The 14,974-nt window shown below is 39.9% G+C and overlaps 1 protein-coding gene across 1 annotated transcript in view; it reads right to left on the reverse strand.

The window, feature by feature from the left end:
- The window catches only part of LOC126416782 (lysosomal-trafficking regulator), a 603,504-nt gene that overhangs the window by 294,526 nt on the left and 294,004 nt on the right, over positions 1-14,974 (reverse strand). The gene's annotated exons all lie outside the window — the stretch shown is intronic.

Raw genomic sequence — 14,974 nt, forward strand, 5'->3', positions numbered from 1 at the left:
ACGAGTAGGTCTATTTCTGGCTATATACGCTTCATGTGTTTTTTGTAGTGTTAACAACTTTGCCATCAGTTTTTCTATGATGTTGATACCACTGAATAAGTTTTGGTTTGCACTTCTGCAAATGTCCATGTATGTGTGGTTAATCATATGCCTTTCTGGTGTAGGCCTTCCAGGCTGTGTAAAACATGTTGAACTATGTGGATTATATTCTAGAGAAGTGATGTCAGTTTCAGGGCAATTTGTGATTGTGGATACATGTTCTCAGGTTCCATAGGTCAATATTTGCATGTAAGGGTGTTAATTAATTCCTGTAATTACAAAACAGTCAATCAATCCCACAAAAGTTTAACTGTATTGATCCAAACTGCCTTGTGTTCAACAGGCAGGGTGAATGTAATGTTTGTTAAGACTGATAGTGATATGTCATACACAAAGTTTGTCCTTAGCCTGGGACTGTAGTAAAGCATGCCATGTACTGATGCGTGTACTGTACTGAAGAAAGTTGATTTGTGTGACCCACATTAGTGCATGTTATGCTTCACTGAATTGTAATTAAATTTGTTGTTGCTTCTTCCGTAACTACTGTAATGTTGGTTTTCTGACAACCAGCTTGGTTGAACTGGTGTAAAGTCATTCATAAGTCAGTACCCCTATGGCCAGTTACAGTGCACTAATGTGGAAGAGCTTCTGACCTTGAGATTATTTGATTTAGAAAGAATACCTTGGATGATTTTAAATTTTTAAAATTATTGATTTTAATGTTTAAAGAAAAGGGTAACCAGGGAAAACTAGAACTTCAGTGATTATTCTAAATACCTTGTACCATTGTAATTTTTTTAAACGTTATTGATTCTAACGTTGAAGGGTTAATGAAATTTTGGATAATTTAGAATTTCAGTAATTACCTTTAAATATTTTGAAAGGTTTTACATTCTAAAAAAATTGCAAGATATTAATGTTTTAAGCATTACTTATTTTAATGTTTTAAGCAAAAGAAAGAATGAATTTCTGTATACCTATGTAAACTAAGTAAACCAATACAGATTCAGCTACTGTGCTCAGCCACATACCACACCACAAGTGTTGTGTTCAAGCTTGACCAGCTCCAAATGCTACCTTTACCTTTCGAATCCTTAAGAGAAGGTATCAAACGTTAGCACAGAGCATTATTACGAAGTTGTATACAAGTGTACATTGGTGCATTTTAGCCACATTGTATTAGAACTGTGAGGAAGTGTTTTGTTGTATTCTCATTCTGTTAACTGTTTTTGTGGTTTCAGCTTTGGTTTAATGTGAAATCATGAGGTGTTCTGGGGCTGTAATATTTATACAAGGATTGGTTGCAGTACAAGCTCAAGATTACAAAGGTATCCAAGGAGGCCATGACTGTGGAACTATGCCAGCAGCTGTGTAGGGTATTGGACAAGCCTGTAAACATCACCTTGCAGGTAGTCGGGGAGGTAAGTGCCGCATGTGCTACATGTTTGTCACTGCTCGCTGTCATTCAGGAGGGCTCATCCCCTTCTTGCATCCAGTTCACGCGACTGCACGCTCGGGCATATAATGTGGTCAATAGCATTAATGATGTCTATTCAGTAAATGAGGATGTTAAGAACATGGAAGTTATATCTAAGTTGCAAGATCAAGCCTTGTCTATGCAACGGCAATTGTCCCTTCTTACTATATCTGAGGAGGGTGAAGTACAAGGGGGTAATGCGTGTAATGAGATTGGGGAAGATAACCTGTAAGTAAATATGTTGAATCAATTTGGCAGACTGCCAAATCCCCTCCTCCCACTCATCCAGGGTATCTGCACATTATCGTTTGGTTCTACTGGCAACGTAACCGAAGTGTTGTGGTTAATGTACAGATTCCAGGAGCAGGCCAATGTGTTGTCAGTACACCATAGGCTGATATTCCAGATGACATATTCATTGGTGGAAGGTCAATTGCGTAGTGCGATTGCTGAAGTATTACAGGAGGGTGAATCTCTCCAGGTTTTTCATAGGAGAATCTTGGTGGAATGTTTAGGCTCACGTAGAATAAATGAATTAATAGATGGGTGTTATTACAGGGAACAAAACACAAATGGATTCTTGGGGGATTGTGTTGAGCAAGTATGATGGGCAAAGCTAGCACTCTGTGTAGATGAGACTGAAGCTGAGGACATTACAAATATTGTGGAGGGGAAGAGACCCTAGGATCGATCTTGTCTCATGTTCTTGAATAAGCCATGCACCTTTTCAGACCCTGATAAGATGGTTACTACAGTGGAAAATGTTAGTTGAGGCAATGACAAGTATCGGTAAGTGACACCTCCCAGAAGGGAAACTATAGGAATGCCAGGAAATGTATTGAATTCTAGTACGTAGAGGTACCCACAACATAAGTGTTTTGAATGTGGGGGCTCGCAGCATCTAGTTAAGGATTGCGGGCAGCTCTGTGTGGAGCGGACTAGCAGCTGACGCCAGGGCGTTCCCTCTGGGTTCACTTCTTGCCAGCCTTTGTGGGGATGTTGCAGGGTTTGTGCTGATAATCCCACACAGCTCCCATTCATATGTGCCACAGTGGGGTGGGAACTGATGGGCATACTGACAGATTTGGATAGTACCACTTCCTCAATTGATTTAGATTGGTATAAAAAACAAAACAAAAATGGCAGATTTGTGGGACTTGCGTGGAAAAAAAATGAGGCATGCAGATCTGTATCGGCTGAAAGGTTGAAGGTGGTTGGTCGGGTACATTGTAAACTTAATATCTGCAAGTTTTCTTGGGCAACTGAACTTCTATTGGGGGGGGGGGGGGGGGGGGGGGGATTTTCCATCTGAGTGATATTGGGATGTGATGTTTTAAAAGAAACCCAGTATTGTCTGGATTATTCCCATGGGTGTTGTACTTTAAATTTCCATCTGAGAAGAGGGTTCCATTTTTTCCTCACCAGGACTCGTGGTGGGACAGGTTCAAACTAAAGAAAATCCTTTAGAAGTTCAGCATTTGCCACCCGACTAGGATCAGCCACACACCTGGCTGAAAATGACTTACAAGTTCATGGCGCCCTCCATTGGTAATGCTGGAATTCAATATGATGCTGGCCCACCCTTAGCCTTGAGAGCAGCTTCCACTCTCACAGACATATGTTCAGTCAGGTACTGGAAGGAATGGCAGCCCATTCTTCATTGAGTGCTGCACTGAGGAGAGGTATCAATCTCGGTCGATGAGGCCTGGCATGAAGTCCGTGTTCCAGGCCAGTCCATTACAGGGATGTTATTGTTGTGTAACCACCCGACACAGGCCATGCACTATGAACAGGTGCTCGATCATGTTGAAAGATGCAATTGCCAACCCCGAATTGATCTTCAGCAGTGGGTAGCAAGAAGGTGCTTAAAACATCAATGTAGGACTGTGCTGTAATAGTGCCATGCAAAACAACAAGGGGTGCAAGCCCCCTCCACGAAAAACACCACCACACCATAAAACCATCGCCTCCAAATTTTACTGTTCGCACTACACATGCTGGCAGATGACGTTCACTGGGCATTCGCCACACCCACACCCTGCCATCGGATTGCCACATTGTGTACCATGATTTGTTTCCCCACACCACGTTTCTCCATTGTTCAATTGTCCAATGTTTACACTCCTTACACCAAGCGAGGCGTCGTTTGGCATTTACCGGCGTGATGTGTGGCTTATGAGCAGCCGCTTGACCATGAAATCCAAATTTTCTCAGCTCCTGCCTAACTGTCATAGTACTTGCAGTGGATCCTTATACAGTTTGGAATTCCTGCCTGATGGTCTGGATAGATGTCTGCCTATTATGAACCTCTTCAACTGTGAGTTTCGTGGAGCACCCCATTCTGCTCTCTCACGATGTCTAATGACTATTTAGGTCGCTGATATGGAGTACCTGGCAGTAGGTGGCAGCACAATGCACCTAATATGAAAAACTTATGTTTTTGTGGGTGTCTGGATACTTTTGATCACATATTGTACCTTTAGATGAACAGTATAAGCCGTTAACAGCATTTTACACTGATTATAATCTCTCTCAGTTTAATTGGGTACCTTTCAGCTTGGTTACAGCAGCCTTAGTGCCATCCTGTTTATAGGATTTGGTATTAGGAGATCTCAGGTTTAAATGTGTTTTCAGTCATCTGGGTGACATAGTGGTACATAGTTCGGACTTCCAAAAGCATCTAGAACACCTCAGGTAAGTTATGAGCTGAGTTGACGATGAGATTTCTTTCCTAGGGCATGTTGTGTCTGCCAAAGGGTGAAGGCTGACCTAGCTAGATCCAAGGCAATTTATAAGTTCCCTAGACCACAGAACAAGAAAGACACAGCTCATTTAATTGGAATGGTAAATTTTTGTAAGAAATTTCTACCCAACTTAGCACAAACTGCTGCTCCCCTGAACAGACTTCATAGGAAGGGCAAGAGGTTCAAATGTGGAGAATCCCAGCAAGCAGCATTTGATGCATTAAAATGTGCCTCGAGTAATACCCCTGTGTTGGGTATTCCTAATTTCAATTTGCCATTTATCATACAAACTTACATATCTAAATCTGGCGCCACAGGTGTTCTTGATACCTCAAGGACGTTATCAGGACCCGAGACTCATTGCTCTGTGAACAAGCTTGAAGCACTGGCAGTTTTGTATGCCTTAGAGAAGTTTAGGTTTTATCTGTAACACAGAAGATCCCATTTAGAAAGGGATAACTAAGCCTTTAGTTGGGTCCTGGCACTGCCACGTAAGACTGGGAGAGTAGCCTGCTGGGTGGTTGGCATTTCAGCCTTTCAGTTCGATGTAGAACATATTACAGACACCCAAAATCAGGTAGTTGATGTCCCAAGTCGTATGTTCAAGTATGTTGTTAAGGAAGTTTCGAGTAAGATTATTTCAGCCCCCCTCCTGCGGAAGCTGTGGTAGAGCATCCAAGGGGAGTAGTGGCAGCAGCTATTTTAACCAAGATTTCTGAGCTGTTTGGAGATTTGGGGGAGGAACAGTGTAGAAACCAGGACTTAAATCCAATTATCAAACAATTGAAGGGAGAGCATGAGGTGAAAGGTTATTCCTTGCAGAAGCAGCTGTTGTGTTACCGTACTAAGTACGACAACAGGTTGAAGATTTGGGTACTGTGAAAACTGGTGTCTGCTGTTTTCACTTACTTCCATCAATTGTTGTGTGGAGAGCATTTAAGTGTTCAAAATACCAAAATGAAAATAAAGGAACAGCTAACATGGAAAGGAAAGGTCCCCAAGATCAAGGGTTTGGTATCGAACTGCAAGAACTGTAAATTAGTGAAGCCGGATACGGGTGTAAAGAAAGGACTTTTGTGTTCCACCAAAGAATTTAAACCAATGGATAAATTTTTCATAGATTATCTCATTCCACTTCCACACACAAAGGATGGCAACCAATATGTGTTTGTCACTGTAGATGCGTTTAATAGGTTTGTGTAGTTGTCACCAAGTACAGGTACCATGACCAATTACAGCATCCAGCAGTTAGCATCCATCCTTGCCAATTTTGGGGCTGCTACGGATAGGTCACGGAAAGGAGGTTGCTGTTTAGTCAGTGGATGGTGGGGAGCACATCACATCAGAACTAGTGCCTCACATTCTGACTGATTTTGGTGAACATTGGCATTCAGTTTGGAATTTGAACTGGGTCTTTACCTTGGCTCGAACAGTAATTCGATCATCTGTGATTGACTCTGGTCATGTGCAGGTTCATCCTGTAAATTAAACTGTTTCCAGTTAGCAAGACTCGGGAACATTTTTCCTATTTCCTCTGTGACACATCACATTGGATGTTTAATCGAAGAGTGACTGTAGTGCCACAAAATTGTACCCTGGCTGTGTTCTGCAAATTTCCATGTATGTGTGGTTAATCGGATAACTTTGTGTTGTAGGCCTTCCGGGGTGTGTAAATCATGTTGAACTATGTGCTTGATATTCTAGAGAAGTGATTTTAGTTTCAGGACACTTTGCAATTGTGGATACTTCTCAGGTTCCACAGGTCAAAATTTGCATGTAAGGAAGTTAGTTAATGTCTGTGATTAGAAAACTGTCAATCAATCCCACCAAAGTTTACCTGTTTTAATCAAAACTGCCTCATGTTCAGCAGGTAGAGTGAATGTAAAGTCTGTTAAGACTGATCGTTGTAATCTGCCATTTGCAGAGTTTATCTTTATCCTGGGTCTACATTAAGGTAAGCCGTGTATTGACGTATTTGCTACTGAAGACAGGTTGACTTGGGTGTACCCGCATCAGTGCATGTTATGCTTCACTGAATTGTAATTAAATTTGTTACAGGTTCTTCTGTAACTACCATAACATTGGTTTTATGACAACTGGATTGGTTGAACTAACTAAGTCATTCACATGTCTGTATCCCTGTGGCCAGTTACGGTGCACTAACGTGAAAGCGTTTATGAACTTAAGCTTATTTGATTTAGAAAGAATACCTTGGATGATTTTAAATTTTTAACATTATTGGTCTTAATGTTTAAAGAAAGAGTAAACTAGGGCAATATAGAACTTAAGTGATTATTCTAAATATCTTGTATCATTGTAATTTCTTTAAGGTTATTATTTCTAATGTTAAATGGAAAGGAAATTTTGAGTAATTTAGAATTTCAGTAATTACCTTTAAGTATTTTGAAAGGCTTTACATTCTAAAAAAATTTGCATGATACTGACGTTTTAAGCATTACTGGTTTTAACATTTTAAGAAAAAGAAAGTATGAATTTTCTTTATAACTGAGTATGCCTGTGTAAACTAAGTAAACCACTAAATGTTCAGCTAATATGCTCAGCCACTTACAACATCAAAACAGTTGTGTTCTAGCTTGACCAGCTCCAAATGTTACCTTTCCATTTCAAATCCTTAAGAAAAGGTGTCAGATGTAAAAATGTACTATTTTGTATTATTCACATTATATGTATTGTGTGTTATAGGTATGTTGTGTAATTTAATTATGTTACTATGTATTTATTCAATGTGTAAGAGAAATGAAGGTGGTGTGAAGGAGCTGAAGGATGAAAAGAGTAGGTTGGCCTGTGTGTGGGTGGGGGATGACTGAACAGTGAGTGTAAAGTAGTGAAATGGAGAGAGTATTCTAGGAAAAGGGCTGAACAACCAGAGCTGAAATGAGAGGAGGAGAGGTAGAGTGAGAGAATGTGAAGAGATAGGAAAGGTAAGCATCATTTCCAATATTCATTCAGTAATTGTGTTAATACTTTCTGTGTAAGGAAGTTTTCTTGAAATGTAAGGAAGTACCTGTCTTTACTGATTTTTATAATGTTCAAATTTTTGTTGTTGTGCTTGGCCTGTTGTATTCCTGTTTAAGGTGGTCTGCAAATGTTGAGAGCTTTGTAGTGTATTTCCATGCCCTGATGTGCTCTTTATATCATATGTCAGATGACCAGCCAGTCATCCCGATGCAAATTTTTTCGAACGCCATGCAATTGCGCTGGTCGATACGAGATTGTTGGTAAGTGTCTAGTTTTGGTTTTAGTTTAGTAATATATTTCTGTACTGATTTATTTGGTTTGTAGGCAATGTTTAGGCCTTGTTTTTCAGCATATATTACCTATTTTTTACATAAATTTATGGTGGTAGGCCATTGTATTCCATTTTCCTGTGATATCCTGCTTGTAGTGGTATGTGTTGGTGTGATTTGGAATCTTTATTTCATTATTTGTGTCTTTATTTTTCTGTTAAGAACATCTACCATTGTTTCTTTGCATCCATTTTTAATGCTATCTGTTTCATAGTGACTAGCATAGGAATACAAACGTCTCAAAAATGAGACTGACAGGAAGTGCAAAATGGCTAAGCAGGGATGGCTAGAGTACAAATGCAAGGATGTAGAGGCTTGTCTCACTAGGGGTAAGATAGATACTGCCTACAGGAAAATTAAAGAGGCCTTTGAAGAGAAGAGAACCACTTATATGAATATCAAGAGCTCAGATGGCAACCCAGTTCTAAGCAAAGAAAGGAAGGCAGAAAGGTGGAAGGAATATATAGAGGGTTTATACAAGGGCGATGTACTTGAGGACAATATTATGGAAATGGAAGAGGATGTAGATGAAGATGAAATGGGAGATAAGATACTACGTGAAGAGTTTGACAGAGCACTGAAAGACCTGAGTCGAAACAAGGCCCCGGGAGTAGACAACATTCCATTAGAACTACTGACGGCCTTGGGAGAGCCAGTCATGACAAAACTCTACCATCTGGTGAGCAAGATGTATGAGACAGGCGAAATACCCACAGACTTCAAGAAGAATATAATAATTCCAATCCCAAAGAAAGCAGGTGTTGACAGATTTGAAAATTACCGAACTATCAGTTTAATAAGTAACAGCTGCAAAATACTAACGCGAATTCTTTACAGACGAATGGAAAAACTGGTAGAAGTGGACCTCAGGGAGGATCAGTTTGGATTCCGTAGAAATGTTGGAACACGTGAGGCAATATTAACCTTACGACTTATCTTAGAAGAAAGATTAAGAAAAGGCAAACCTATGTTTCTAGCATTTGTAGACTTAGAGAAAGTTTTTGACAACGTTAACTGGAATACTCTCATCCAAATTCTGAAGGTGGCAGGGGTAAAATACAGGGAGCGAAAGGCTATTTACAATTTGTACAGAAACCAGATGGCAGTTATAAGAGTCGAGGGGCATGAAAGGGAAGCAGTGGTTGGGAAAGGAGTGAGACAGGGTTGTAGCCTCTCCCCAATGTTATTCAATCTGTATATTGAGCAAGCAGTAAAGGAAACAAAAGAAAAATTCGGAGTAGGTATTAAAATTCATGGAGAAGAAGTAAAAACTTTGAGGTTTGCCGATGACATTGTAGTTCTGTCAGAGACAGCAAAGGACTTGGAAGAGCAGTTGAACGGAATGGACAGTGTCTTGAAAGGAGGATATAAGATGAACATCAACAAAAGCAAAACGAGGATAATGGAATGTAGTCAAATTAAATCGGGTGATGCTGAGGGGATTAGATTAGGAAATGAGACACTTAAAGTAGTAAAGGAGTTTTGCTATTTAGGGAGTAAAATAACTGATGATGGTCGAAGTAGAGAGGATATAAAATGTAGACTGGCAATGGCAAGGAAATCGTTTCTGAAGAAGAGAAATTTGTTGACATCGAGTATAGATTTAAGCGTCAGGAAGTCGTTTCTGAAAGTATTTGTATGGAGTGTAGCCATGTATGGAAGTGAAACATGGACGATAACCAGTTTGGACAAGAAGAGAATAGAAGCTTTCAAAATGTGGTGCTACAGAAGAATGCTGAAGATAAGGTGGGTAGATCACGTAACTAATGAGGAGGTATTGAATAGGATTGGGGAGAAGAGAAGTTTGTGGCACAACTTGACTAGAAGAAGGGATCGGTTGGTAGGACATGTTTTGAGGCATCAAGGGATCACAAATTTAGCATTGGAGGGCAGCGTGGAGGGTAAAAATCGTAGAGGGAGACCAAGAGATCAATACACTAAGCAGATTCAGAAGGATGTAGGTTGCAGTAGGTACTGGGAGATGAAGAAGCTTGCACAGGATAGAGTAGCATGGAGAGCTGCATCAAACCAGTCTCAGGACTGAAGACCACAACAACAACAACAACAACAACATAGCTCATTTTAATACTGAAAGTGTTTAGGGTAGGGGAAGGGATGGTGGTAGGGGGAGAGGGAGGACAGAGGGAGGGGGAGAGTGTTTTAATTACAAACTGGATCTTTCCAACATGTTTAGCTCACTTAGTGCTGGTTTTTCACAGCTTTAAATTAAGCTGCTGTGTATCTTTGCAGTATGCATGTCTGCCCCATTTCAACAAATCTGTACAAGCAGCACCTGCAATGATAAATGACTAACAATTCTGCTTCTACATACAGTACATACTCTGCAAACCAGTGGGTAATGCACACTGTAAACAATCTAATCTTGTCTTCATGATTTCTATGGGAGAGATACATGTAGTATATTCATAAAGCCAAAATTTTAAGCCAGTTCTTAAAACTATGTAGGTAGGTTTTATCAGGATAATTTGGGTCTCTCTTCAAGAGTTTGTCAATTGGCTTTATGAAAAATCTCTGTGATACTCTCCCACAGGACAAACAAAACTGTGCAACAAAGTACAGTATGCCTACCCTGCTTGTTATAAATCACTTCATGCCAACACTGTGGACTCGACCCTGAATGAAGCGTGCAGGTTTATTAGAGGATGCTTAAAACCTACTCATATTGACAAGATTTACTGTATTGCACTGGCACACCTGCAAATATCTGCTGAAACGTCACAGTCAGTCATGAACAACTGAAGGCTGAGAACACTGAAGCTCACACACTGTTTGGCCATGAATTAACTCAGTCTATGCTAAAATCAAGAAAAAGTTTCCTTTGACCAGCAGAACCTCTGAGACTCTCTCCAGAAAAAGCAAGACTTTTTCAGTGGAAATCTGCACAATAAGAATAGATGAAGCTGCATGAAATTCTTCCAGTCACTCACAAAAAGGAATAGGTTGTTTTGAGGTCTCTTATACACTTAAGAACTGGTGTCAGTACAACAAAAACCTTTCCTTAAATTATGGGGTTTCACATCAGAGGATGGAAAGTGTGAGTGTGAAGAATAACAAACTGTGGAAGACCTGTGCCAAGACCCTCTTTCTGCTTACCTGTTCAATGCAGGATCTAATGCTGGTAAACAATAGTGCCCCAAATAGCGCTGAATTTTGGAAAAAATTCATCTGATTTGTAAATTTTGTCAATGACATTTTCTGAATGTTTTTGTAACACGTATCAGGTTGTTATAAATAAAATGCAGCTACTTTCACAGAGATCCAGTGTGGGATGTAATTATCGTATGGCATGGAAATTTGGTAGGTATTCTAACACATTAATGCTGAACCAGTTTACGTTGGGAAAAAAATTACTTCTAATCTTGGTCATTGGGTGCAAATCTGGCACTCTGAATGCAAGAAAGACGTAACGATATAGAAATTTTTTCGAACATAATGGTTTAAGAATAGCACAATTTGTTCAATATGGGTACCAGAGCTGTTGACGAGACGCTGCATCTGAAACATGACATGATCACCAGTTGCTCATGGGATTTCTGGTGGAATATGAGCAAAATGTTCCTGTACACTGATCTTCAGATCATGTAGAGACCGGATGCATTTGATTAGATATCCCCAGAGCAAAAAGTCACTTGGATTCAGGTCAGGTCATATTTTAGGCCACGCATCTGGAAAAGTCTGGAGACAACATGTTTGTAGAGGGCTGCATTAAGCAGATCTTTCACTAGGCGAGCAAATGAGGTGTTGCTCCATCTTGTACAAAAACAGTGATTTCCACACAGTTGCACTCTTCCAAAGCAATATTCTCACACCGTGCAAGAAGGTCTCAATAATGTTCACAGTACACCTGATAGGCTCTAAGGGCATATTCTCGCCAAAGAATAACGGACTGAGATTAAAGGTGCTTGTGAATCCACACCACATACTTACACACAACAAGTGCAGAGGCTCTTCATGCACAACACATCATTTAACAGTACCCAGAATTCTGAGGTTCTCTGCACTCTGTTGTGAAAAATGGGCCTCCTCACTCCATAAAATATTGCTTGGCCACATGTCATAAACTTTGATCCATGCCAAGAACTGTATGGCACTTTCAGAACATTGCTGTGGATAAGAGGTTTAAGTTTAATCCTGTACACTGTAAAATAGACCGTAAAACTTCCTGGACTGTTGATCATGGGGTGGACAATCCTCATGACACTGCATGAGCACTAGCACTATCTGGAGCATGAGTTGCATGGTCAGTTAGAGAAACAGCAACCTCACCAATAACTTCCATCGGTATAGGACACCTTCCTCCTCCAGGTGCCACACCAAGTTCACCCATGTTTTTAATTTCATTATCGTCTTCTTTAACCCATTTAGTGATGCCGTACTTCTCTTCAAACATTTCAGTCAATGATACTCTCTCAATGCAGCGCTGTAATTGCAGCTGTTCACATAAAACAGTTTCACTAATAGTGCACTGTCTCTCTTCTCAATATCCATACTGTTCACTCACTTAACAGCTTGTCAAATGACAGCATGGGATGTCATACCATCATATAAACGGAGTACAGCTCCACATAGGAACCTGATAGCCACAACTGGAACACTCTTTCCCCTCCGCCCCCTCCCGGCATAAATTGGTTCTGCATTAACACATCGTAACACATCAGTATATCTACAAAGGTTTGCTACCACCATAAGTAGCTGCACTGTGTGCATCTATATCTACATACACACTCCGCAAGGCACAGTGTAGTGCATGGCAGAGGGTACCCTGTAACATTACTAGTCACTTTCTTTCCTGTGCCACTCACAGGTACAGCGAGGGGAAAATTACGGTATATATGCCTCCACATGAGCCCTGATTTCTTGTATCTTATCTTTGTGGTCCTTATGCAAAATGTATATCAGTAGTAGGATTGCTCTGCAGTCAGCTTCAAATGATGGTTCTGCAAGTTTTCCCAATCGTGTTTCTAAGAAAGATCATCATCTTCCCTCCAGCAATTCCCATCTGTGTTCCCGATGCATATCTGTAACACTTGCATGTTGTTTGATCTTACCGGTAACAAATCTTGCAGCCCACCTCTAAATTGCAATCCCAACACTCGAGTAGTACTCAATAATATGTCACAGTTTCATCCTATATGCACTTCTTAAATTACTCGCAATAAACTGAAGTCAACCATCCACCTTCTCTACCTCAATCCTCACATGATCATTTCATTTCATATCTCTTTGCAGTGTTCCGCCCTGATATTTAAATGACATGACTGTGTCAAGGAGGGCACTACTAATGAACATTACAAGTGTATTTTCCCTACTCAACTACCTTAACTTACATTTTTCTACATATAGAGCCAGCTGCCATTCATCCCACGAAACAGAAAGTCATCTTGTATCATCCTACAGTCACTAATCTTCAACACCTTCCCATACATGCAAGTATCATCAGCAGATAATCATATTGTTGCCACCCATCCGGTATGCCAGATCATCTACTCTCGCATATCTGGGAATCTATTCCATATGCTTTGACCTTCACTAACAGTTTACAGTGGGGTACTGCATCAAATGCTTTCAGAACTCTAGGAATATGGAATCTGCCTATTGCCTTTCATCCCAAGCCGAGTTCCATAACTGTGCTTATTCTTGACAAGCTTTTCGGTCTCTAGGAAATTTACTATATTCAACCTCAGAATATGTTCCAGAATTCTGCAGTAAACCGATGTCAAGGGTATTGGTCAGTGATTTTGTGGGTCCTTTCTCATTATAACCTCCCCATATATGCTATATACAACTGTGTGTAGGCTTCTAAGATGAGTAAATGAATAAATAAGTGAAATGGATACAGTCCCAGTCAGGTGTTCTTAGGGTAATAAGAACTAAGGAAAAATTGAGTTTAACATCTCATCAAGACAGAGTGCAAGGAAATAGGTTGTGCTCTTTCAAAGAAGCCATCCTGGCATTTGGGTTAAGCCGTTCAGGAAAAGCACAGAAATCTTAAATCCGGGTGGCTGGACAGAGATGTGCATTGCCCTCCTCCCAAAAACATGTACCCAGTGTTTTAACAACAGTGCCATCTCGCTTAGCGATGACAGCAGAGCATCAGTAGATGACTGATAAGCACTAGTAGTAAAAGATATAAGGAGAGCTGTAGTAATATGTCAAAACCGTTTACTCCTGGAGTTGAAGGAAGCAAACATGACCACCTTTACCAAAAATGAGAGAATATACGATGAAACTGAGTAATTGATAAAGAAGGTGTTGTGAAATGCGTAATTACTCTTATGTACTAGGAATGGTATATTAGGGACATACATAAAGTTTGAAATCGGCAGTCAGAGACTGTGGTCAGAAATGTGTGAGCGATGGTCAGATGTGTGAGCGACATTTGCATGAGTGTGTGTGTGTGTGTGTGTGTGTGTGTGTGTGTGTGTGTGTGTGTGTGTGTGTTAGTAGTCTTATTGTTGTGCCTGTCTGCGACTCAACACTGCTATATGGTGAGTAGCAATCTATCCTTTCTATAATATGGACTTACATGAAGATATGTTTCTGAAGGATATAGATGAAATAAGAGGAATGAGAGAGGGGTAATGGTATCAGAATCTTCGGCAGAAGTAAGCAGCAAGAACATAGTGTAAAGTGGGTAATTGTCCATTTTGATAATTCTGACTATCACTACCAGACACATTTACTCCTTAATGGTTTTTGTTGCTGATAACAGAAATGAGCTTTAGCTCAAAATTGATTTATAGACACAATATAATGCACAATAATAATTTTGTGTAGTTTTTGCCGCCATGTTTATGGTTCAGAATGGAGATATGTATCTGGTGGAAAGAATATGAAAAAGTTCCTATACAACATGCAGCAAGATATTTCAGATACCTACCAATTAAAAGAACATTTAAAAAATATTGTATTAGCCAGTCTATTCTACAAATAAGCTGAATACCTAAATTCAGGAACTGGAATGGTCTGTTAGCTACATGCCAGCAGCAGCGGTTTTTGCAAAGCTCCATCCAAGTAGAATAAGTACCGTAAACGTGACTCAGTATTTACAGTTCTACATAAATATTTTCTTTGAAAAGATATTGTATTAAGTAAATATTAAGAGAACAGCAGCAAATTATGTAGCTCTAGAGCACAAGTGAAAATGTACAATGTTTCCTCAAAGTAACACCTTTCTTTATAATTTACTCAATTAAATGTAGCTGCTTTAAGTGTGAATAGCATAGAGAAGCTTGATGATAGTATACTGTTAATGCAGTAAAAGTTTCTGTGATTTCCTTGTCTTTTGTAAATGTATACCTTGGTCGCGCTACATCACTGAATGTTCTTGCTCTTGATGGAATCTGAAGCACAATGAATGAATTAATAAGTCTGTGTAAATTACA

The sequence above is a fragment of the Schistocerca serialis genome, chromosome 8 (assembly GCF_023864345.2).
Source record: "Schistocerca serialis cubense isolate TAMUIC-IGC-003099 chromosome 8, iqSchSeri2.2, whole genome shotgun sequence".
Classification (NCBI taxonomy): Eukaryota; Metazoa; Arthropoda; class Insecta; order Orthoptera; family Acrididae; genus Schistocerca; species Schistocerca serialis.